Source organism: Heliangelus exortis, chromosome 1 (genome assembly GCF_036169615.1).
Source record: "Heliangelus exortis chromosome 1, bHelExo1.hap1, whole genome shotgun sequence".
NCBI lineage: Eukaryota > Metazoa > Chordata > Aves > Apodiformes > Trochilidae > Heliangelus > Heliangelus exortis.
In genome coordinates, this window is record NC_092422.1 from 94,241,453 (window position 1) to 94,265,493 (window position 24,041).

Below are 24,041 nucleotides of genomic sequence, written 5' to 3' on the forward strand. Positions count from 1 at the left end.
CAGCAGGTGAAATGGAGTGGGTGTGAACATTTCCTATCTGGAGAAAAATAGAGGAGTTAAATGTTGATTAAAAACACAGGCTCCAGTGAAGGTGTTAGCTCTGCATAGGTGAGGAAGGAGAGAAGCTTCTGTGCTGACCTGACTCTAGGCTCTGGGCTTAATTTAAGTGACAGCCCATAAGTATCCCATTCATGTGGGAGGGCAAACCTAAACAAAATATAAAATGCTGTTCTTCAAGACAGGACATCTTGCCTCCTGTTTTGTCATTCCCACCAGTAATTTCCTTTGCCTTTAGTGTTCAGTCTGTAACTTTTTTTGGTTTGTACTCTTGACTAAAACCTGAAAAGCAAGAAGAGGTTTGTCATAGGACTGCTCGGTACTTGGGGAGGAGGGAGTGGGAAGGTGTTAGTTGCTTTTTTCTAAAAAAGCTTCCTCTGATGCAGGTTTTGTTTGAGCTGTGCTACCTGGGGAACATGCCAGCATATTTTATAGCACTTTGAAGGAGTAGACAGGGTGATGGTATTTTAATACAGGATTGATCTACAGTTTTTAACGCAGATCAGACACTTCCTGGGCTAAAGTAAATAAAATTATGATAGAGCACCAGAACCTTTCATTCCCCTGGAAATAAAAAAGTGTATACTTAAGATTGATTAGTGTTAGAGAATGGCAAGTGATTTTTTTCCCCACTCACCTAGGGAATATCTGCTTTGATTCTTTGTTTTTCTTTTCTCATTCTAGAATTGCTTTTCCATTTACATGGAAGAAGGAGCAGTTTTTGAGTAACTTGTTCCAGCTCACATGTGGCGAGGAGTGATGGGCACAGTAGCTTAGGATATTACATTATAAGAAGGAAGCTTCCCATAGAGCAACAAAACAAGTGGGTTTCTGGTCCCACTTCTATGTGAATATCACTGGCATTTAGGCTAATGTTAGAGCTCTGCTTTGGAGAGGATTGAGCAGGAGTCTTTAGAGTGGCTGCTGAAATGTTCAAACCATGTGACACCTAGTCTTTTGTATGTTTATTTAACAAGTATAAACAGCTATGGAATTAGAGCTGAGTGTGAGTGGCTCTGCTGCATTGGAAAGGTCTGTGTGTATCTGGGTGGGTTTGAGTACTGGAGGGTCTGTAACAGGCGACGTTTGGTTCTTTTAATTTTTTTATGTTTAAGTACTCCAATTCACATACTCCAAGTCCAGTGAGGAGTCATTATACTCCTCTGACCTGACATTTTGCATGATTGAGCAACAAAAAGCTGTTTGGGGCGTGTCTTCTTTAAACATGTGTAAACTCATTTTGAAAACTTCAGACACTAATGAGTTGACCATCTGTCCTGGTAAACTGTTCTGTACTTCGTTTATTAACACAGCTAGGAAATTTTGCAGGGAAATTGAGGTTGAAATTCTTACTGTCAGCTCTTAGCTTATCTGCAAGTTTGAAATGTGGCTCTAAATAGTCATCGGGACAGCTCCCCAACCTTATGGCTGAGCTGGGTGAACACTGTCAGTCTCACATGTAAGATTTGCTTTGTTTTGCTTTGCCTTGCCCAGAGGTCAATTCTTTGGCCTTCCATTGAGCTCTGTCTTGTATTTTCCCTTCATCCTTGAAGTGTGGTTAGAACAGGGTTTTGACAGAAGCCTTGCTAGGATTATTTTTTCCTGTGTCCTTGAGTACCTATTATGAAGCAGCTATCTGTGATGATCAGAGAAGACATAAATGAACTTATCAATTTGTTATAGCTCTAATTCCTTAAGTCTACAAAGCATGTCTGCTGCTTTAAACTTGCATATTTTTCTTTGCTAGGGTTACTACCTTGCATTTAGTTGTATTTCAAAAGATGTTACTGTCACTATAACAATAGTCCGTAAGAATAACCTTACTTTTTCTTTATTTGGCACTACATTAGGATTTTTGATTGTTTGGTTTTTTAATGTGCAAGATTTTTCCACAGAAGTTTCATGTTACCTCGCTACCAAATGACAAATTGATGAAATTGCACTAGAAGACACAGTCTTTGGAATATGGAAATGGACACTAGCAACCTATGTGCTTTCTGTTAACAACTGTGTATTGAAATCTTTTAAATAACCATTTTGTAATCCAACAAACTTTGCATCCTGATGATTCCACATAATGCTGTTCTTTAAATATCCTTCTTTTCCCATGTCATTTTTGATCCTGCTGTCTACATGAACCATGGACTTCTTCTGTGTGGGTGCATTCAGAAGTACTTTTTAAACTGTCTTAAACATGATTACTTGTAGACAGTGTTGTATTGGCTCCTCTACTTTACAGGTTGCCAGTGCTTCTTCATTTGTTTGCCACTAATTTGTCACCTCTCTCCATTCTTTATAAATTTGCATGTCTTTCTGAAGTTTCTGGTCGTTATCTTCTCTGGGATGTTTTTTCTCTCAAGTGTTAAAGTCTCTTGCAGTTTTGGAAAAACCTTTTGGCCTGCAGTAGGTTCTTTTTAAAGAATTCTCTGTTTTGTTTCACACCTCTCACTCTTCTCTTTCCAGACTCATATGCCAGCAATTGTGCAAACAGACTGTAAACAGCAGGCAGTAAAAACTGATTCTGAAATTAAGTCAATGTGACTAGATCATGACATGATCACTGAAACTTAAGTTGCTTGTAGCCTTTAGATGCTTAATTAACTCTTCTTCACTCATTAAGATGAGATTCAGCATTGAGATATTCCACATAGGGTTTTAGAATTTTCTATTTTAAGAAAGCATCATCATTTTTTTAGGACACCAGAGAATTTTTTTTCTTTAGTCAGATGGGATTTTCAGCAAACATCCTCCAGGCTGTGTGCATCTGTGATTAGCCCATTTTTCTTTCCACACATGAAGAACAGATGCAAAGTTATCAGCTCACTTTAGGATCAGGATTTCACGGCCTGTATGAGGTGTTCTAGTACCTTCATCTTTAGCTGGACTATAGGTATCATCTGTAAACATTCATGGTCTGTGATAGAGTCACCTGTAATCCCATGAGTGTCTCTAATGTAAAATAACACATTCTTCCTCCTCCTCAGAACCCCTCATGATAGCCTTTCAGAGCAAGTTGTTAAAACATTAATGCTCCTTCTGTATTTCCCTTCCTACTAGCTTTCAATAGCTACAGACTGTTATTATTTCCTTTAATGCATATTCATTTCCTCCTGTTTATTTTATTTTTTATTTGCTCATCGTCTAGTGCTTGTTAGCCCTTCTAAAAATGTTTTTTTTTTTCTTGGAAAAATTACAGGTTTATGTTTGGACTTTTCCAACATAATGGACCTGTTTCTGTGGGATGAAGGAAAAGTTACAGAGATGTTTGAGTGTTCAGACTGTTAATCCTGCCCACATTTGCACTCCCCACCAGGAGAAAGCTTGGAGGCACCCTTCCCTGTCTTCAGCATCATGCCAGCCCTTATAAGTCAAGAAACTCAAACTGCCCTCCTCCTCCAAAGCTGCTTCCTAAGCTGTTGAATCATTTGTGACTGATCTTTCATCAGTTTCTCTGTGCTGCATCTTACTTCAGCAGCTTGCTGCCAGGCCAGGGGCTGTGAGAACTGCAGAGTGTTTTCTCCATGACAGCTTCTCCAGGTTAGCCCAAAACAGAAGTTATCTCCCTAACTAACCAATCACCAGCGTTGTCCCTTCTGTCACTCAGGGTACTGGAGACATCTGGTCATTGCCTTCAGCTCCAGGCTGAAATGCCAGAACTCCTCAGAGGTGGCAGTCAGTATGAAAGGGATTTCTTCTTCAGAATCCAAATTTGAAAGTGTGTTTCTGACAGAGCTCTTTGTACTTGCTTCTGAGAGGCCCTACACTGTCTGCCCCACATACTTGTCCTGATGGATTTTCTGTGGGCTGATTTCCGGTTTCATCTTTTCCACCACATTGTGCCTGGTGTTTATCATAGCCCACAGGCAACTTGTGAGCTATGAGGAGTTACCTGGGCAGAGGGTTCAGTAGTTGCACGCTTTTGGGGGTGGTTCTGGAGGCTGTCTTTGCCCTTTCACATAATTTCATAGCCCTCAGATGTGATTCAGAGTCAAATAATCTCAGATTCCAGGTAAATAATGGAGCAAAGAGGACAAATAGTCCAGTTGTTCTTTCTTTTCAATGAGTACTGCTGAGCCAGTTCAATATTCAGCAGAAATCAAGAACCTACACCCAGATTTGGCCCACAGAATTAAAGAAAACTCACTGATAAAATATTCAGCCCTGGTGATTGGGTTGTAAGTCTTTAAGACCAGTAAATTATAATGCTGGCATAAGCAGAAGAAGAAAGCCAAGATGCAGTGATGCTACATTATATTGCAAAGTGTATAAAGTTTCCTGCTAAACTTCAGCTTGACTTACTCTGAGGCAGCTTTCATTTAGAATAACAAAATAAAACAAAACACAAGATTCCAAGAACTTTAACAGTAACTGGAGTAAAAAGTAAATAAAAACTTTAGAGAACTGTGATCTCATTACAGGTAGTGGATGGTGATTTGCTAGAGAGTAGGTGGAAAAATCTTACTGGAGATAATGAGGAAGCAATGGCCTGTTCAGTGACCACTGAAACACCAGGTGTTATTTACATGAATCTAATGTATGTTGGAAAGGGTGTGTTTTTTAGGTGGTTTTTTTTGTGTTAAGTTGAGAGGTTGTACAATGTGGCCAGGAAGGAAGGAAGGCAGTCAGGGAGAATGGGAGGAAAAGAGGCAGAGAATACATTTAGCATGAAAATTATGTGCATGCCTCAGCCTGCAAGAAAAAGCCATGTGTAGTGTGTCTAAGTGTATGATTTGTTGTGAAGTACTTTATATTGTGTAGTACTTTCCAGATAAGCAGCTGACCTCAGTACCATTTTCCTTCATGAGAGGAAAAATGTTCCTTAAGCTGATTCTCTTGATATGAATATACAGGATGGAGGGGGAGTACGGAGGACAAGTGCACCAAAGAACAGAATTAACATTTTAAGGGTTAGGAATATAGACCTGTAGCCTCTGGAGTTCATAATGAATAATAATAATTAAAAAAATACATGAGGAAGCTTGGCACTTGCTGTAGGTACCAAATAATTGAAATAAGACACTTTCAGCTATCCCACAGTAAACATGTGAAGCAACATATGAGTTGGGGATGTTTGTGTGTCTGTGCTAGAGTTGTGTCATACTCTGTGCAAAATAAAATTGTATTTTTCTTCATCCATGTAATGTTCCAAATTTTCCATGATTGAACCACTTGTAAAACTGTAATTTACCTGGCAATTTCCACTGTGACTTCTGATGCGATGCCAGAGGTGCATCAAAGACCTAGTTCAATAATTATTTTTTCCATTTGATTTGAGTTGTGGCTTCTAATCAAGAAAATCTCCCTGAATGAGCACACAGAGCAGAGCCTGAGGATGCTTGTGCTGAGTGCTGGGGGCTGGCTGTAAACGTATTATTGGCAAGGGTAGGACTCTGATAATTATGCTAAAAACATTTTCCTTTCACTCTAATATGTGAATAGCAGTTCAGCCATTTAATCTTTGCTCTTCAGCATCTGGATTACCTGTGGAAGCAGTCTTTCATGCAGGGAAACATGCTTCAGTCTGGGAAAACCTCTGCCAGAGATGTATCCAACACTCTCTGCAGCGGTTTGAGTAGTTTAGACAAAGATCTAGAACCATGTTTTCACTGTGAGATCTGCTGGCGAGGGAACTGGTATTCAAAATGTGACCTTGGTGAAGTATTTGAACTTCCAAGTTGTTTTTTTTTCCATGCCTATTGTCTCAGTTCATATCCTTCACCAGAGAATGTGCAATCAGATTTATGACCAGAGCTGTATCTGTTCTTGACGACGGCTGCAGAGGAAACCCTTGTCAGCACCAGAATTAAAAGACAGGGTGCCTCTTCTTTAGCCCTTTGTGTTTTCATTTCAGACCCTGTGTTGTGACAGCCAGCTCAGAATGGGAAAAGAATTGTTTTGCTTACTAAACAGTGGCTCTCAAAATATAGCTCCCACTTCTCTTTTTTTTTTTTTTTTTTTTTTTCTCATATCTGACTAACTGGTTTTAAATGTTGAGAGGTAATGGGACCTGGCTTGTTTGTTTGGTCATTTTTGGAAGTTCACAGTTTTTAATTTAGTAGGTAGCCATAAGAACTAGAATACTTTTTAAATTATTATTATTTTTTTAGTGAAAACTGGAAGTCTTTGTAAATGTGTAAGTTCAGAAAAGCTAGCACAGTTTTGTGGCAAAACTTGAGTTGTTGACATATCTCTGGATCGTCTGTTTTTCATCATTTGGAATATTGTTAGAATTTGGCCTGAAAATGGAAACATTAAGGTATGAAATGCTCCCTGTGGCTTACAGAAAAATCACTAAGGGGAAAAAGCAAGTATTCATAAGAAATTCAGTGAACTAGCTTGTTTATAGTGCACTGCTTATTTTGAAAATATTTTTCAGTGAAAATGAGAGATAATTTTGTGTTTATCACTTGCAGTGGTCTGCTTTGGAAGCTTGTAGGATTTTCCCATAGATTCGGTCATGTAAAGGATAAATGTTTTCTTAACACTTAGTAAAACTGATGTAAAGACTGAGTCTGAGGATTATGCTGATCACAAGAGAACTGCCCTCTCTTCTGTTCATTATTTTATACCCCTTCGTATTTTCATTTTTCAAGTGGAGGAAAGGTCCACCTCTGAATTTATAAAAATCTTTAACTTTGTTCAGTCACCTGTACATCCAATGCTTTTGAGAGAATTCGGATAACATGATAAGCACCAGTTCAGCAAAGGAATTAAATGCATTTGTCATTTCAAGGCAGTGAGTGGATGCAATGAAGTCCTCATCCTGTTGAAATCAATAAGATAATTATTTCAGTGGGGACTTCATGCACTGGCTCTGATGGGACAAGCTGTAAGCTCAAGTCGCTTGTTGAATCCAAGTGTTAGGAGGTGGAGAATTCTCCACAGGTGGAGAATTTCTGTTCTTGGCTAATTCTGATACTTCACTGAGCTCACAGGATTCTCAGAGGATTAGTCTGTTGCATTTTTTGCTGGTTGCTCTGTAGTAAGTAATATTGCATCAACTCAGAGGTTTATTAATGGCAGTACTTCTGGGTCAAAAGCTGTGCAAGAGAGCCATTTGATGCTGCACACAGTGTAATTGCAGCCAATCCAAATAAAACCCATAGCACTAAATCAGTGTTTGACCAATATTGTCCCAGAAAGATAAATTCTCCTTCTAATCTTAAAGCTCCTCTTTAAGGGATAGAAAAAGAAGTTCAGCGTATGTAAGCGAGTTATTGAAAATTAAAGGAAATTAATTACTAATTCATAGGGCAGCCACAAGTTGCTTTAAGTTTTATAAGCACAACTAGATAGAAATTCTACACTTAATATAATCCTTAGAAGTTCATTGAAGCTTTCTTTAATTATTTTCTCAATTTAAAAAATATTTACTTGTGATATGATTTACTTATGTGATATTTACTTTCAGAATCACTTCCGCTATCATAAAAGCCTTTTTTTTTTTTCCTGTAATGAATTATTTTTGTGAAAGACAAGATTTGTGCTGGGACTCATTCCATACATAAGTATTTGGTGTGGGATGGGGAGCCACTAATAGCACAAACTGGTCAGACATGTTTTATCATCATGTCTCCCTTTGTTGGCTCATCCTTACAGATAAGAGATTTTTACTGCTGTCATTAAATGGAGTTATTCCCTTTGCTCACAAGGGAGGCTTTGTTTAATGCTGAATGTTCCAGGTTCTCTCTCTTTATTGAGGCCTGTGGTACAGTTTGTCACATGCACAAGAGGTACTAAGGATCTACAGCTATGGTTGAAACATCTGTTGATCAGCCAAGAAGCAATGAACCTTATTTTTAGGTGCCTTGTGGATTTGCTACGCTGGTACTGAAGTGTAAAGGGACTTACACAAACTATTTCTAACCCAGTCCTTCATACACTCCATGGTCAAGGTTATCCATTGAAGGTGTAATTAGGGCACCACTGCCCTGTAAGCTATTCCCATCTGCCAAGCAGCCCATAGCACACCAGTTTTAGCAAGCTAGGAATAACTTATAAAGTGCAGTCCCAAATGTGTGCTCTTATACTAGCACATTAAGTGCAGTTTTGGCCTCCAATACTTGGTACTGCTTATTCGTGTTGTGTCCATACGTTTCATCTTTCCCTTCCAACAGCAGGGCAAGGGAGGGCCTGGATGTAAGTACTGCCCCTTCCCCTCACCTCTCCTCCCCTTACCACTGGTGCTGTTTCCTCCTCCCTGTAAAAAGGGATAATAATAGAATATATAATATAATAATAATATAATATAATAAATAATTATTTGGGTCAGGAAGAAAGCAGTTAGCCTTGGAGACTGGCACATCCCACCAGGGAGAGAAAGGATCCAGCTTCACAAGCAGATGTCTTGGACTTCATAGGACAGAGACCCTCCCAGGAGTAGTTTGGAGCCCTCTGGCTGAAGTAACATAAACTGTGAAGACTGTCAAGGAGAGGGCAGAGCATTGCAGCTGCTACCTGTTACCTCCATGATGTGTGCATATATACATGTGTATGTATACTCATAATTGTTATAATGTGGGTTTTTTCTACTGAAATTCTACTGTGCCATTTTCCAGCAACAGTAAAACCATCTGGAGTACTGGCTGGCATTAGGATTCTGTTCTAATCCCTTTACTGCTGAAGCACCACATCAGTGATGCTGGTCTCCAGCACTCAGCATTTTGAGTTTGAGGCTCAGTGGAGCCTGGGAGACCCCCTTGTCAGGAACACTCTGGGCCGGCTCCCTCTGCAACTGGCTTGGAGGAGTGCTTGCAGGGTGCTTGTTACCATATCACAGTGCCTCTGAAATAGACCTTTGGAGAAAAAGAGAAGTATATATTCTAATAGCAGACTGAGGAAAATTCAGAAATGGAAATCAGGCTGTGGAGAGACACAAAATTAATTACTTATGTATAAATAGCACTTACAATATGATGGTGTTTAAACTGTACATGACAGCAGCTTCTAGTTCTTTTGTTTGGACCAAATCCTTCAAGTCCCTGAACTTTTGGACCTCTCTTCATCTGCTGCTTTGGAAATGTAAACCAAGAGGAGAGAAATACGCAGGCAGCATAAATTTAACACGTTAATTTTCATTTTAGGGACTAAAGTAACTCTGGCAGTATTTTATACAAGACCCTCTTGAAATACATCTCCTGGAAACCTTGAGATTTTCCTGGAAGAGCAATAAGAATTTTGTTACTGAATGTTTTGTATAAAGAACACAGCTTTTTTGTAATCATCTTTATTTTCCACTTGAGTAGCATTATCTTCCGAGGGTTTCAAAACACAATTGTCAGTTGTTTCAGTCTTATGCTCATAGTATCCTGTCAGGGAAGGCAGCAGTGTCTGGGCATCACTGCTTGTCTGGTGGCATGTACTGCTGGGGTTGGGCTACCCAGTTCTAAGAACTACCACTGTTAAAGATTAATTGTTTGAGTTAGGGGCAGAATTTTGATTACTTGAAGCCAAAGTTTGATGGCTGAACATAGACTATTGAGATTGATCACAGAATCACAGGATCATCCAGGTTGGAAAGAACCTCTGAGATCATCAAGTCCAACCCTTGATCCACTGCCACTGTGGTTACCAGACCATGGCACTGAGTGCCACATTCAGTCTCTTCTTAAAAACCTCCAGGGACAGAGAACCCACCACCTCCCTGGGCAGCCCATTCCAGTGCCTGATCACCCTCTCTAAAAAATTTCTCCCTAATATCCAACCTAAACCTCCCCTGGCAGAGCTTAAGTCCATGCCCTCTTGTCTCACTGATGGTTGCCTGGGAAAAGAGACCAACCCCCCCCTGGTTACCCCCTCCTTTCAGGGAGTTGTAGAGAGTGATGAGGTCTCCCATGAGCCTCCTCTTCTCCAGGCTGAACACCCCCAGCTCCCTTAGCCCTTCCTCACAGGACTTGTGCTGGATCCCTTCACCAGCAAGAAACCTCTCAAGGGGTAGAAAATGGTCCTGTGTGTGAAGAGTCCTTGTGTGTTCTCTCAGTTGTGTGATGCTTCAATGTTAATCTAATACAAGCAATTAGTAACCGTCCCACAAACCTATTTTGTCACAGCACCTCATGTGCAAATGTTGCATTCTTTTAAGCCACCAGTTGTTTTTGTCTGCCTGTTTGCCCACATCCCTGCTCTGGAGCACAGCTGCTGTCACAATGCAGTGTGCTGACCACTTGCTATGCTGCATGGCCCTAGTCCCCAAAGACCTCGATGAGGCTGTTTCTGATGATAGCTAATATATTTGCATGGCTGAAAGCTAATATTATTTTTTCAGTCCATGGCAGTAATCCTGTGTTTGGCTTGGAAATAGACAGCCTATTTACATAAACTGAAATTATGGAAATGGATGACAGGATCTCCAGTCTGCTTACCTCACATTGCTTTCCTCCAGTGGCTGCTTGCAGAGATAATTTGATATTAAATTCCAGTGGAGAGCAAAAGAATAGAGCTTCAGGGGGGTGGGGGATGGATTAAAAGTTATGACCCTTATTCTCATTCTCCATTTTCAACAACATTTTAAACTGTCTGAAGTAAAGCAGCCTTACCTTCACAATTGTTGAATGAAACTTAATGATTGAATTAGCATGTTTCCAGAAATGTAATAAAATGTCAGCTTGACAATAATGCTTTCAAAACTGCCATATGACAGGGGTGCTGTAAATACAGTGGGATGTCAGCTGTGTATTCCAAATAGTATGCTACATTAAGATAATGTGGTGTAAGAGGGACCTATGCTGTTTCACATCTGCATTTGGTAAGCTGATGATGTCTCTGTCTTCTAACATAATTTATTTTGCATTAAAATTCCGTATTCTTCAGGAGAGGAAATTTTTCCTGCTTGCTTTTCATGCCCCTCCCCAGTCCTCCTTTCTTCTGAAAGGTGTGAGGAAGTGTGATCAATCAGCTCCTGAAATAGCTTCTGTGGTGCAGCTGCCTGTGTTAGCAGGCGATGGATTTGATGGCCTAGGAAAGTCCTTTCACACTAGCCAGAGAAGTAAGAATTTGTTCTGTTTTGGGCCTGAGCTGATCAAACATTTTAAAGCTCTCAGAAAGCTGGTAGGCACAGGGTCTCTCTTCTGCATTCCTCTGCAGTCACAGGCTGACAGCAGCTGCTTATAAGATGACTTCCAGGCTGGAGTTGGTGTAGCAGAAGATGATCAGTATTGTTTATCCAGCAAGGACAAGCCACTTCAGCATCTGAACTGGCCCATGTGCTGCTAAGGAAACAGCCCTGGTTTATATCACTCCAATTTAGCTGGTTACAAAGCACAATTGTTTTGGTTTTTGAGCCTTGGATCCTTTTTTAAAGAAGGGCTTTCTTTTTTTTTTTTTACCTCCTACAAAGGAGGTTTTGTTCTGCAGATTTGTGAGTGGTTACCCAGACGGGTGCCCCAGGGTCCTGAGGAACACTGCAGTCCTCTCCAAAGGGCTGGGAAGCTGTGCCAGGGAATACCACTTGGGCAAGTAGGCAGTGAGAGGCTGCAGGGAAGCTGTTGTATGTGGTGGCCAGTTCAGGGCTTCTCCGTGGCCTCTCTTCTGAGTGTTCACCAGATAATCAAACATTTTCAGGAATCCAGAAAAGTGATGCCTGTAATATATCTCCATGTCATTTGAAATCTGTCAGGTTCAGTTATAGTCAGGTAAGCTTCTGTATACTTATGGTTTATTTTCCTTCCAGAGATTTGTTATCATTTGGAGCTACTTGGAATCAATCCCCTGTTAGCAAGAACTAGGTTATAGTCTCATTAAAGGCTGACTCATCATTTCCATGAAGTGATATTACTTGAAAGTAAGTTCTTGTTGCTTAAAAGGTGGGGAAGTTACTCCCCAGGGGTCAGGTTTACTGGGTCATCCAGAAAATCATCAGGACTCCTCCTGAAAAGCTTCCAGCTGCCTGGACAGAGAGAGCAGGGCTGTTTGGAAGTTGGAAAAATGTTGGAAGAATGTTGCTTGGTACTCCAGTGCTATGCCTTGTCTTATACTGAGGTTTAAAGAATTGTTCATGGCATATTGTGTTCCATAATTAAAGGAAAGGGACAGGCTGTATCTCGGTGGCTATGAGCTCTTCCCTGAAGCTTGCTTGCTCAGGAGGTATCTGGCCCTGCTGCCTGATGGACACCTGTGTTTCATCCTCTCTGTCCTGCCCATGGTGCCTTGCTCCAGGGAGGATGCAGCTTCACATGGTTGGTCCAGCCTGATGCTCAGCCTTCACCTGGTGACTAAGGAGTGGTTGGAGGGGTCCCTTGGGAGAGTCTGGGACCTCAATGGGGAGGATGCTGAGGCCTTGCATGTGGTGAGGATGTGCTCTTGCACCTTACTAGGAGACTCTGAAGGCTGCCCCATCAGTATACAGGCCTTGCAGTGAGGGAATGTGCAATATCTCATTTAGCTAATATAAAAGCAATTACTGCTCCGTGAGACTCATAACTGGAAAGCAAGTTACCAGTTAGCAGCTGTTGTTTAAATCTGAAGGAGCTATGCCTCAAGTGAGGATTTTCACTTTGGTTTCATTATATGTGAATAATTCAGTACATGTTGCAGTTGCTGATAGTGCTTTGTAATGAGATGCTGTTGTTTTTCAGGCTGAATACTTGCCCTGCTCATGGAAAACACTGAATGTGTGGATATCTGAAACAAGTCTGCAGATTTATTACTGTTATCTGTCACTTGTGTTGAATGGTTTTAATAACTGCCAGAACTATCAGCTCCTTCATAACTGCCAGTAGCACCACTATAGCTGTTGATAGATTTTTATCACTTTTTTTTTTTTTTTTTTAGCTTGTGTCAGGACATACAAACTGTCAATTAACTGGGAAAAATCCTCAAGTCACTTAATTTGTACTGACATGCACTGGCTGAAAATATGGTCCAGCATGAAAAGACTTATGAGATTTTCCTCCAAAACTGGCAAACACATTTTTTTGGCTGTCTTGTGCCTGTCCAGAAGAACAGGCCACTGCCTGCAACTCTGCCACCGTAAGGATTCTCTGTGCTCCACTGGCCACAGTCAGGTGTCAGAGGTACCCTTTTCCTTGGTATTGTCAATAAAATCCTCATGCTGGCTTTGTAAGAACAACACAGAAAACTGGGATTGGAAGTTTCTGTCCCTTTGAGTTCAAATCTTCAGATTTGGGGTTTCTATTCTGACCTACTTAAGAAGTTGCTTGAGGCTGAATTCCAGACTGGCCTTTATTTTGTAGCTAAGTGTTCCCAGTCATTTTTTTTATTCTTTGGTTTTTAGCTTCTCCTTCCTCAGCAAATAGCCAGCTGATTTTACTTGTTGTCTCTGTCCTACCTGCCTGGCCTGACAGTGGACTTGGAAAGCCCTCATGGTGACTGCAGCAACACAAAACCTCAGCCTCGACCGTGTCACTTGGAAGAGCTCCCTCAGCAGGCATTTGCTCTTCTGCTGTATCAGCTCCAAACGAGCCCAGTAGCCAAAATACAAAAACAGCTTGAGCTAAAAAATGTTGCTTGTCCACCACAGGGCTGCAAACAGTTTGGAGGAAAAAGCTGTCCTTTCTGTTCTTCACACAAGCTCAGTGTCATTGCTGCTGTTCCCCTGGAGGGAGGGCGCTGTGCCTCTTGTTCTGTAGGGATGCGGGGAGGCACGGGTCAGCTGCCAGGTAGGGCTGCAGCTCCTGGGTGGGAGGTGTCCCTGCCTCCACCCAGGGAGCACAGCTGAATGGAGAACATATCTTCAAAGGGGGCTTACTGTGCCTTGCAGCATTACTACTCTCCAGCCCTAAATGCAGGCTGCCTCTCCCAGGCTGTCATCCCCATCCTCCCAGAAGGTGTGTGTGTCTCAGAGCTGCCTGTCCCTGTGAGCAGGATCCCAGCTCTTTCCTCCCTGCCACATGCCAGGGAACTGCTCTCAGGGGACAGATTGGTGACTTTTCATGAGGCAATGCCATTGTGTAACTACTCCTTCATTAAGAAGTTAAAAGGATTAAGAAGTGGCTGACATGTCAGAAAGTGGAGGCAGCGAAGAGTTATTGTGTAATGAGGGTTGTTTACAGCGAGGTTCTTCTGGGATATGTACTACCACTGAAAATTTTCCAGTGCCAATCAGGACCTAAGATGTAAATGCAAAATCCCTAGTGTGTGAGAGAAAGATACATTTTAAATTAACCCACTTCGGAAGACCTCAGATGACAGATTAAGGGGGTTTCTGTTGCCTTAATTTGTTCCTCTTTTGTATGCTTTGTGGTGCAGCCTTCAGTTATGTGCTTTTCATGGAGCAGTGTGTTTATAACATTTGTATACATCTTCCCTGGAGGTGTTTTCAATGCAGAAGGACACATAAATCTCTACAAATGTAAAGGTGGCCCTTTAGTGCTTATGGCATGCAGTACAGCAGAAGCCCCTCTCTTATCTTGATAATGGAGATTTCAAGTCTGTAAGAGGCTCAGGCTTTTGATTGCCAAAAATCTTTACCAGTTCAAATGAAATAAATTGCTGGCCTCCTTCCAGCTGTTACTGCTGATAACCAAAGTTCATCACAGCTGGTGCCAGGCAAATTATTGGTTGGATATAGCTCAAACCAGAAGTACAAGGGCCAGAGAACAGAGTGTGCTTTCTCCTTGGAGAAGCAGTACCTCCTGGCCAGGACAAAGAACAACTAGCAAGGAAGTGAAGAGATGCTCTTTTCGTGTTTTCTGTGGCATAGCTTACCTGAAGAGAAACAAGATGAGTTCTCCTGTCGTGTTAGCATCTTAACAAAAGACAGTAAAAATTTCAGCATACTAATTGTCATTTTTATTGTGGTGTTTCAGGCATTCAGTGATAATACAATGAGAAATGATCTATGCAGCCTTATTAAAAACATAACAAAGTGCTTTCCTGCTTCTATGTTCAAAAGTGCTTAGAGATCCCAGATCCCATTTCCATGTTACCCAGCAGGAGGCTAGACTTTGTGCCTGCAGGTTGAGGAATCCCGTGGATTCACACCTGCTTTCTGGGACACTTGTTTTCCTTCATCAGAATTTTACCCCCTGTATTGGAAAACTACATGCCTTTGTGTACACTGTGTGCACTTCCTGACTTTTTAGCCTCGTCATCCTGGCTCTTTCCTGTTACTTAAAAAAACCCAACGAAACAAACCTTAAAAACCAAAAAAACAAACCTTAAAAAGCTGTCACATTCTCTGCTTGCTCAATTGCTCTGATTCTCGATCCTTCCATACTCTCCACTAACATCTTTACGTTATTTCTACTAAACCATGACATTTAATAAATAAGCTTTTAATCAGATGTGACTGTGTTCCTGTTTTTGAAAGCTGTCCAAGATGGGGAATTAAATGATGGAGGGGGGAGGGGCTTGGTTGTGTTGTAATCTCTGATAGTTGAATAAAGGCTGAAAAATGCATTTGAATTAGTGTCATTACATGTAATACAAAATATCTAGAGTTTCAGGGCATCTTCTCAACAAAGGTCAAAAAGAGAGTGATAATAATCTCAATCCTGTTTGAAATCGATTCCAGTAACAATATATTCATTCTCTTAAGCTACTTAGCATAGTTTTCATAGCAGTGTTATAGTTAATCTGTGAAACAGGATTTTTTAGACTTGTATTTTTATGAAGATATTTTCAAGACTGTCTTTTAGAAAAATTAAAAATCTGCCTTTATATGTCTGTCTTGGGCTCAGTTTCTACAGTTTGAAAACAGATTTCCAGTGGTCTTGAAAATACCAACTTGATTTATCTTCAAGTCAATGGGAATCTTGTTGAGGCTGTGGAACTGGGCTGGTAATAAATGCCTCTGATCCATATGCACAGCAATGGTTGATGCATGGATTGTTTGGTATTTTAATCTCTGAAATAAAATAGATGGAAACAACAGTTGCAGCTCGATCATCATAGCAATATATTATCAGTGTAGAATCTTTCTTTAATTCTTCCATCTCTTCATGAAGCAGGGTGTTGTACCATCCAACTTGATAAAGTAATTGGTCTCTAGAAATCTGTCCAGGGACTGCCTGCTTAAGGGGATTCCCTCCCCTGTGGTTTCCTGCAGGGAAATTTTAAGCAATTTTAAGAAGACAGTGGTTTGATTTAAAGCCAGGTTGTGTTTACTGGGGCTTTTTTTAAGTTTTCAAAATATTTCTGCATCTTGTCATTTAATAGCTCTGTCAAGTGACCAGTTTGGTTTATTTTACATAAAGTCCATTATAAGCTGTCTGCCAGAAAAATCTCACAGATGTGGCTGCAGGGCTCAGCAGGCAGGTATGAGAAATGAGGAGCAATGGTGGAGCATATCTGCCCCATCCAGGGGTGATTTGTGTTTGAGGAGGGGCAGGGAAGGGGTGACAGAGCTTGTCATCCTCCAAACATAAATGCCACTTCCCAGGCACATCTCACAGAGCAACCTGTAGAGTGTGGGAGCTGAAAGGGGTTATGGAGGAACATCATCCTCCTAATCCCTCTTTTTCCAGAAGCTTGGCCAGTTTTAAGGATTTCAGAAACCAGCCAAAGCCATTTCATGAATCACCTTCTCCTTCTGCCAGGTTGCTGGCACTCTGGCTGCATGAGCAGCTCATGGAAAGGCAGCTCACTCCTCAGTATGCCTGGCTCACCCATGGCCATATGGAGGTGACCACCCATCCCCAAGGTCTCCCATCCCACCTCACCAGGGCAGTGAGGAGGGAGAGGAGGCAGCATTTGTCCCTAGTGGTGGCAGCAAGGGGGACACGTGCTTTCCAATAGCTTTGCTGGGAATGGGGCATAAGAAAGAAGCATCTGTTCCAAAATACATAGTGATGTCTAAACCTAAGTGACCTTTCCAACACTGGTACAAGTTCCTGAAAGCTTTCATGTTTAGTGGGAAACAGCAGTTGTATGCTAAGGGATGTTGTAACATTTCTTGAATTGTTTTACAAGGATCAAAGTGTTGTCTAAAATGCTGTCTATTTTGCAACTACAAACATGCTGAGAGCATATGGATTTGCTCTAACCCTGCTGGATTTGTAACCATGGGCTGTGGAGGAGGATATTGGGAGAATGTCACCTTCCTAGTGGTAATCTTGTCCTCTTCTACTCCACCTGAGCAGAAATGGCATTTGCTTTTCAGTCCTACTGCTCAGCTGACCAGTAAGCATCATGACTGGCACCAGTTATGGTGGCTTAATAGCCACTTATGGTTACTGGGAGACGGATCCCTTTTTGTTCAAAAAGTGAACGGAAGCTCTCAAATAATTTTACTGCTGATCTTAGAGCAGTATTTTTGAACTGATGACAGGGAAATATATTTTATTACAGCTCCTCAGGATGTGTCAAGATCTCAAGAAGAGCATTTAAAAACCAGTGTAAAAAGTTTAAATCTCCATTTAGAACCTGAAGAAAAATCGTATACTAAAAGCAGGACTTCAGAGTTTGGCTGCAAGAGGTACTTCAGTGTAAAGCTGATACATTTTTAATCTATTTGCTTAATGCCAGGAAGCTGGACAGCGAATATTGCAATGTATAGTCCACCTCTGTCAGTTTCCAGTTCATTGGTTGTATTGCCAGAAAGAAGGCAGAGTGTGACAGAGAAAATTCCTACAAAAATAGCTAATGTGCTGTCAGCTTTAGGGCTCTATTTGAAAGACAGGGCAATAATGGAAGCACATAATGCTGCTCAGACGTGAATATCTACTGCCATGGTCTGCAGCAGGTCATGCTGTAATTGCTTCTAAATTTCAATTGGTACTTACTGTGTGCATCTGCACCAGATGGCATAGGTTTAGCACAGCCTGTGCTTCACTGAGTGAAGTGGGGCCTTTTCTTGGTGGTGGTGGTGTTGAGGATATATCCAGAAAGATAGATTAAGGAGAGAGTTTTGTTCCCCACATAGTATCTTTCACTCCAGTTATCTGCTGGTGCTCTGTAGGAATGAATAATCAAAGAGGAATGATGACCCCAGGTGGGTTACTTAAAAAAGTAAAAGTGTTATCCTTTTAATAATCACTTCAGTACTCTCCTATTAGCATTTCAGTAAGGGGATGCAAATATCTTCAGAGGATTTGTGTTTGCTAAGGCAGCTGTGGTGCATCTGTCCTGATGTATAAACAGTGAAGCTTCCAAACTGGGAATTTTAAAATTCCACAAATAACCCAAGTTGTAACTAAGTTTTAGTGTTCTGTTACTGAACTTTCTTAAAGCAGAGCACTTAGGAATTGCCCATTCCCTCTGAAAGCTGTGCTCCCTTTAGCCAGCAGAGGCTGCGTGGCCATTCTTGGTTGCTCATCTCCACACACGTCTCCTGGCTCCCTGGGAGGGATTCACAGTGGTCCTGACATTTATAAGGATCTCTGCACACGCAGTACCTGCATAGAAGTCTATTTATAGTGCAGGCCTGCTGGAAATACAAATTAAGGCATACAGTAGCAGGTGACAGAGAGAGGACATGTTTTAGGGCTGAGAGAAGGCAGGCCAGTTAACCTTTGTTTTGCCAACTAGAAAACAGAATATATGTATATCAATTCACTCTGTGTTTCATGAAAAATAAAAGTAATTAGTTATTCTGTAATCAAATTACTTCAGAAATGGTGTATTCCTGCTTGCTAGATGCTACGCATCTGGAATAATTTTCCTAATGTTTCAAGGAATGTAAAATTGGGTTTGTTCTCTTGAGAGTCAATTAGTTCTCTGCTGGTAAATATTTTTAAATCTGTAGGTAAAAAAAGAATAAAGCTTCATCAGTGCTACAGAGAACAGGTCAATGTGTAACTGCTTCTGCAGAATTTGTTAGCAGAGTAATGTGTCAAAGCAGAAGGATAATTTGCAGAGATTTGTGATCTTCAGTCCCAAGTCCTCCGATCTATAGGACTGCTGCACTCCCTGAGGACCCTCATTGTCCACAGGGGACCAATTTCCTTCCAGCTTTTTTAAAGCCACACCTGCTGGTTTCCAGCTAAAACTGGTGTTACGTTTTACAGGTGTAGTTTGGTAGAGCTAAGAAAGGTACCTGTCTGTGGTTTTTTCTACCAACTGTTTTGTATTACGGGAATATTGGTTTGGCCCTCTAGGTTGTCATATTTGCCTCCATCAGTCCCCTGTGGCTTTCCAAGGACCAATTTTGTGACAGTGTGTCACTGTAAACTGTGACCAGCATTTTAATTACAGAATACAAGCTACTTTGAGGGGAAAGATAATTATAATACAAATACTGCTACTTTTTCTTTTCTACCAAAAATATGCAAATGTGGTGTTGAGAGCTAATGTAAATATAAAAATACCATCTTACTCAAAGTTCAGATAAACTGCTTATTAGGTGAAATCTCTGCTCCTTTGAGGAGTGGAGACTGAGCTATTAAACCCAGGATACCAAACAAGTTGCCGACTTACAAGTTGTGCTTATACATTTAAAAAAAAATCATTACACATTTTAAAGAAGTAGCTTACCCCTGTTCTCCAATTTATAAATATTTCATGCTGAAATAATGCATAAGGTAGCAGAGCTCACACCACGCTGCAGGGCTGAAATTGCTCTTTTCAGATTCTGATTGAAGTGGATCACTGGGGAAATGTGCATATGCTGAAGCCAGCATACCCAAACCTGCCACTGCAGGCTTTGCTTCTCAGCAGAGGCGTGTGGGGGCAACCTTTTGGCTAGCAGGGACTGCGTGGGGTTTGTGTTGCTTGCTCTCTAGGTCAGTACAGAGGTTGAGCTTTAAGAAAATAGGAAAAAAAAAAAAGAAAGAAAAAAAGGCTGTGTCTAATATTATTCTGTAGTAAAATTTCAAATGCATTGCCCTTTTCACCAGGTAGCAGGTAAGTGAAATCAGTACATGACTCATTAAGAAAAAAACTGCCTTTTTCCCTCCTTCTCTTGTCTTTTTTTTTTTTTTTTTTTTTCTTTCATTTTCTGGCCCAGAGTTCAGACTTTGGGCTGCTGGTGGTTAAGTAGGGTAATTAAAGAGTCGGTCTCAGGAGACAGTTATGGGAAAGGAGAAAACCTCCTTTTCTTTTTGTGGCTTTGGGGTGGAAAGGTAGATTCCCTGAACAAGCAAGTTGGGAGTGCTTCGTGAAAATGGGTTTTGGCTGCAGCAGCAGCACATGCTGGTGGAAAACACAGGCAGGTGGGCTGCCCCCCACGCCCAGCATCAAGGTGGTGCTGAACCCCCATAGTTGGCACCCCCTTCACAGAGCTGCCCATGGACCCCAAGGAAGCAGGGAGCTGCAGCCTCTGAGCAGGACATGGGGAGAGGAGAAATGAAGTCCTGGGGATGCTGTGCAAGGAATGCATGAATGCCCATTACAGATCATCATTCATCATGAAAATCAGGTGTGCAGGGCAGGCTGTACAGTGAAATTTAGTGCTATTTGTATTCCCAGTACAATGTCAGCTCGTTTTATCTGCATAAACCACTTAATTTACTGTGCTCCCTCTCTCCTAAGACTCGATTTTGTCATGAGTCATTTTGTCATGCCCCTCAGAATATGGGATTCCTGGAGGTCATATGTTTCTAGTTATCCGAGAGGAAAGATGTAAAAGAACTGGAGCTGAAATAAACACTCTGTCAATTAAAATATTATATGCTTTCTTTTCTGAGTCACTAGTAATTTGCATGATCTGGTGAGAACTACTGGGAAAAGGCCCTTGGAGAAATATTACAAAATGCCCAGATGATTTGCATATTTAAACAATTTATTCAGCAATCTGTTAAATCTTAAACGATCTGTTGAAACAGAAAGTATAAATCACCCGATATTTTAGTACAAATGAGGTTTCTTCGTTGAAAGATCAAACTTAATTGTATGTGGTACGGTTCTGTTAGCAGGGTTTTTTATCCTGTTAAACATTTATAAGGTCAGTAATTAATTGTTTTACCAAGCCCAGTACTTTGTTGAGGATTATCTGCATCATCCCAGTTTCTGATGCATGGGAGAGAAACACATGTTCCAGGCAGTCTATAGTTTGTGTGATTCATCAGAATTATCTCAGCTAATACTGGGACTTCTTCCCTCTTGGTTCATTTTTTGAAAGCATCAAGTACAGAATTCAGGCTGGATTAGGACTAGTGAAAGTCACAGGTGATTTCTTGGCTCTGGCACTGATGTCCTGGGCAGCCTGGACAAAGCTGTCTTTAGCTTGGCCTGTAAACACATTGAAGGAATCAAGTGTTTCCAAATCTGTGAGCATGTGTTTAGTCTTTTTTTATTTTCTTTTTTTTCCTGGCTGCGTAGGTTCATAGGCCTGGTTGGAACCCTGTGGTACTGTTAGTTATAATAAAGAATATTCCCTGTTTACTGGGCACACTTTGACAGAATTTAAGAGTGAAATTAAATCAGAATTACCTCCACATTTTATGCTGCTCACAGTCCCAGAGCTGCTAGGAACCAGATACTGCTTTACAGCTCCTTTTGAAAGTAGCAGAAAATCATCTTTCTCCTCCCCTCTGTGTTTGCAGTGAGGGACCATGAAATGAAGTGAGTTTTCTAAACATTTTAAATGAGCAAGGGATGGAATTATATCACCACTGAAACCTTATTTCTGCCGGGATCTGGTCCCTTGCTCCACTAACTGCATCTCTATGCAAATCTTTACCAGATGCAGATTGTCAGGGCCTGGCATAGCTAATGGATTCAGTCCCTGATCTTACCCTGCAGACAGCTGGCTCTGAAGTTGGAGTTTGGTTTCTTTAAAAGTAATTTTCATTGTTTGAAAAGAAACAAGCTGTTCTGGCTGCTGACACAGGAGACTTAGAAACTGATTGGTAAATTTGGATGCAGAAAACTGACTCCGCTTAAAATACAAGTGCATAGTGATACTCTTGTGTTTGTTTTTTTTTAACATTATAATCAGCTCATTTCTCGTGGATAATTTAGTACTTGGAATTCTTTTGGCTTGCATTAGCCATTTGAAACATCAGGAACAGGGTGGTTGTTGTTTTTCTCTAAAATATAAACTTGTAGTTACATTAACAAGTAAAAATACTGACGACTGTCAAGAAAGAGTTACGAAATGTGAAACTTGAGACATAGAAATAGGATAGCACAAGTACTGCTACCTTACCAGCCTGAACTGGGCCAACATCTCCTGTGTTTCTGTGGTGGGTTGACTCTGGCTGGTTGCCAGATGCCTACTGAACTGCTCTTTCATTCAGTCTCTTCAACAGGTGGACAGGTAGAAGAAAATAAGATGAAAAAAACTTGAGTCAGCATGAGGACAGAGAGAGGTATCACTTACCAATTACCATCATGGACAAAACAGGCTTGAAATGGAGGAAATTATTTATTGCCAGTTAGAATAGAGTTGGATGGTGACAAACAAGGACAAAAGCTAAACCACCTTATCCCTACCACCCCAGCTTTTCCCACACTTCAACTTCACTCCTTCACCCCCAACTCCTCTGCCTTCCCCCTCTGAGCAGCACAGGGGTATTTTGAGGAATGAGGAGTTCCAGTGGGTCCATAACACCTCCTCTCTGCTGCTCCACAAACTTTTTCCCTGCTCCAGTGTGGGGTCTTTAAAGGCTGAAGTCCTTCAGGACAAGCCTGCTCCTTAATGGTTCATTCCCAAAGTCTGGAGCTTCCTTTAGGGCATTTTCTGTCCCAGCCTGGGGCCCTCTCCAGGGGCTGCAGGGGATGGATCCCTGCTCTGGCACCTGGAGCACCTCCTGCCCCTCTCCCCTCGGTGCTTTCGGGGCTGTTTCTCACCCTTTTCCCCTGAGGGCCGGGCAGTGTTTTGCCCTCCCTTACAGAGCCCTCCCCTGAGGCGCCGCCATGGTGCCTGCAGGCTCAGCCCTGCCCTGCAGGGCTCGGTTGGATCCGGCTGGAACCAGATGGGGCTGGAACGGGGCAGCCCCGGCCGCTCCCCACAGGGACCCTGTGGACCCTGGCAGACCAGGGGCGCCTGCACACAGGAGAGCTCCTAAAGCTCAAAAACCTGATTCTCATTAGGATCTAAGTTAATTAACGCAGCATGAGAAGGCTGGTGTTTTGAGGGTCAGTGGTGTCCAAATCTTCGTCACAGAATCACAGAATCATCTGGTTGGAAAGGACCTCTGAGATCCTCAGGTCCAACCCTTGATCCACTGCCACTGTGGTTCCCAGACCACGGCACTGAGTGCCACATTCAGTCTCTTCTTAAAAACCTCCAGGGACGCAGAACCCACCACCTCCCTGGGCAGCCCATTTCAATGCCTGATCACCTTCTCTGTAAAAAATTTCTCCCTAATATCCAAACTAAAACTCCCCTGGCAGAGCTTAAGTCCATGCCCTCTTGTCCTACTGATGGCTGCCTGGGAGAAGAGACCGACCTCCCCCTGGCTACCCCCTCCTTTCAGGGAGTTGTAGAGAGTGATGAGGTCTCCCCTGAGCCTCCTCTTCTCCAGACTGAACACCCCCAACTCCCTCAGCCCTTCCTCACAGGACTTGTGCTGGATCCCTTCACAGCCTGGTTGCCCTCCTTTGGACCTGCTCCAGCGCCTCAATCTCCTTCCTGAACTGAGGGGCCCAGAACTGGACACAGTACTCGAGGTGTGGCCTCACCACCCCTGAGTACAGGGGCAGAATCCCTTCCCTGGACCTGCTGGCCACGCTGTCCCTGATACAGGCCAGGATGCCATTGGTCTTTCAGGTGGCAGTACGGTTGGTAGCAGTCTTTACTCAAGCATAAGCAACTCTGGCATAAATATCTGCTGGTGGGAAGCAGTGAGCTTAGCCATCACTGCGTGTTTGAGGGTTCTTTGACCCAGACAGGAGTAAATGCAGGAGGCAGGTTTATCAAAGTGTCAGGAGATACCATCAGGTTCTTCAGCTTGGACATACCTATGCTCCACAGACAGCCATCCCAAACTGTGGGTTGATCACCCACCAGGTCCTTTCCTTCCTCAAATCTGCTGCCCTGGATGAGCTGGGAGAGATGACACAGCTGGGTCTGAAGGAGGAGGTGGTCTTCTATCAGGCTCTCTAGGGCTAAGAGCTTCTTTCCCTGCTGAGGCTCAGGAGGGATGGTGATGAGCAAGGAAAGAAGAAGGTACTGAGAATAAAGTTGAAGACCTTTGTACCAT

At 42.1% G+C, this 24,041-nt stretch overlaps 2 protein-coding genes across 2 annotated transcripts in view; both read left to right on the forward strand.

The window, feature by feature from the left end:
- ADAMTS5 (ADAM metallopeptidase with thrombospondin type 1 motif 5) overlaps positions 1-22,974 on the forward strand; it is a 198,310-nt gene extending 175,336 nt beyond the window's left edge. Inside the window, exon 9 of the transcript XR_011728088.1 lies at positions 22,960-22,974. The gene's annotated coding sequence lies outside the window, so the exon portion shown is untranslated. The remainder of the gene's footprint in view (positions 1-22,959) is intronic.
- The window catches only part of CYYR1 (cysteine and tyrosine rich 1), a 62,074-nt gene that overhangs the window by 2,887 nt on the left and 35,146 nt on the right, over positions 1-24,041 (forward strand). The gene's annotated exons all lie outside the window — the stretch shown is intronic.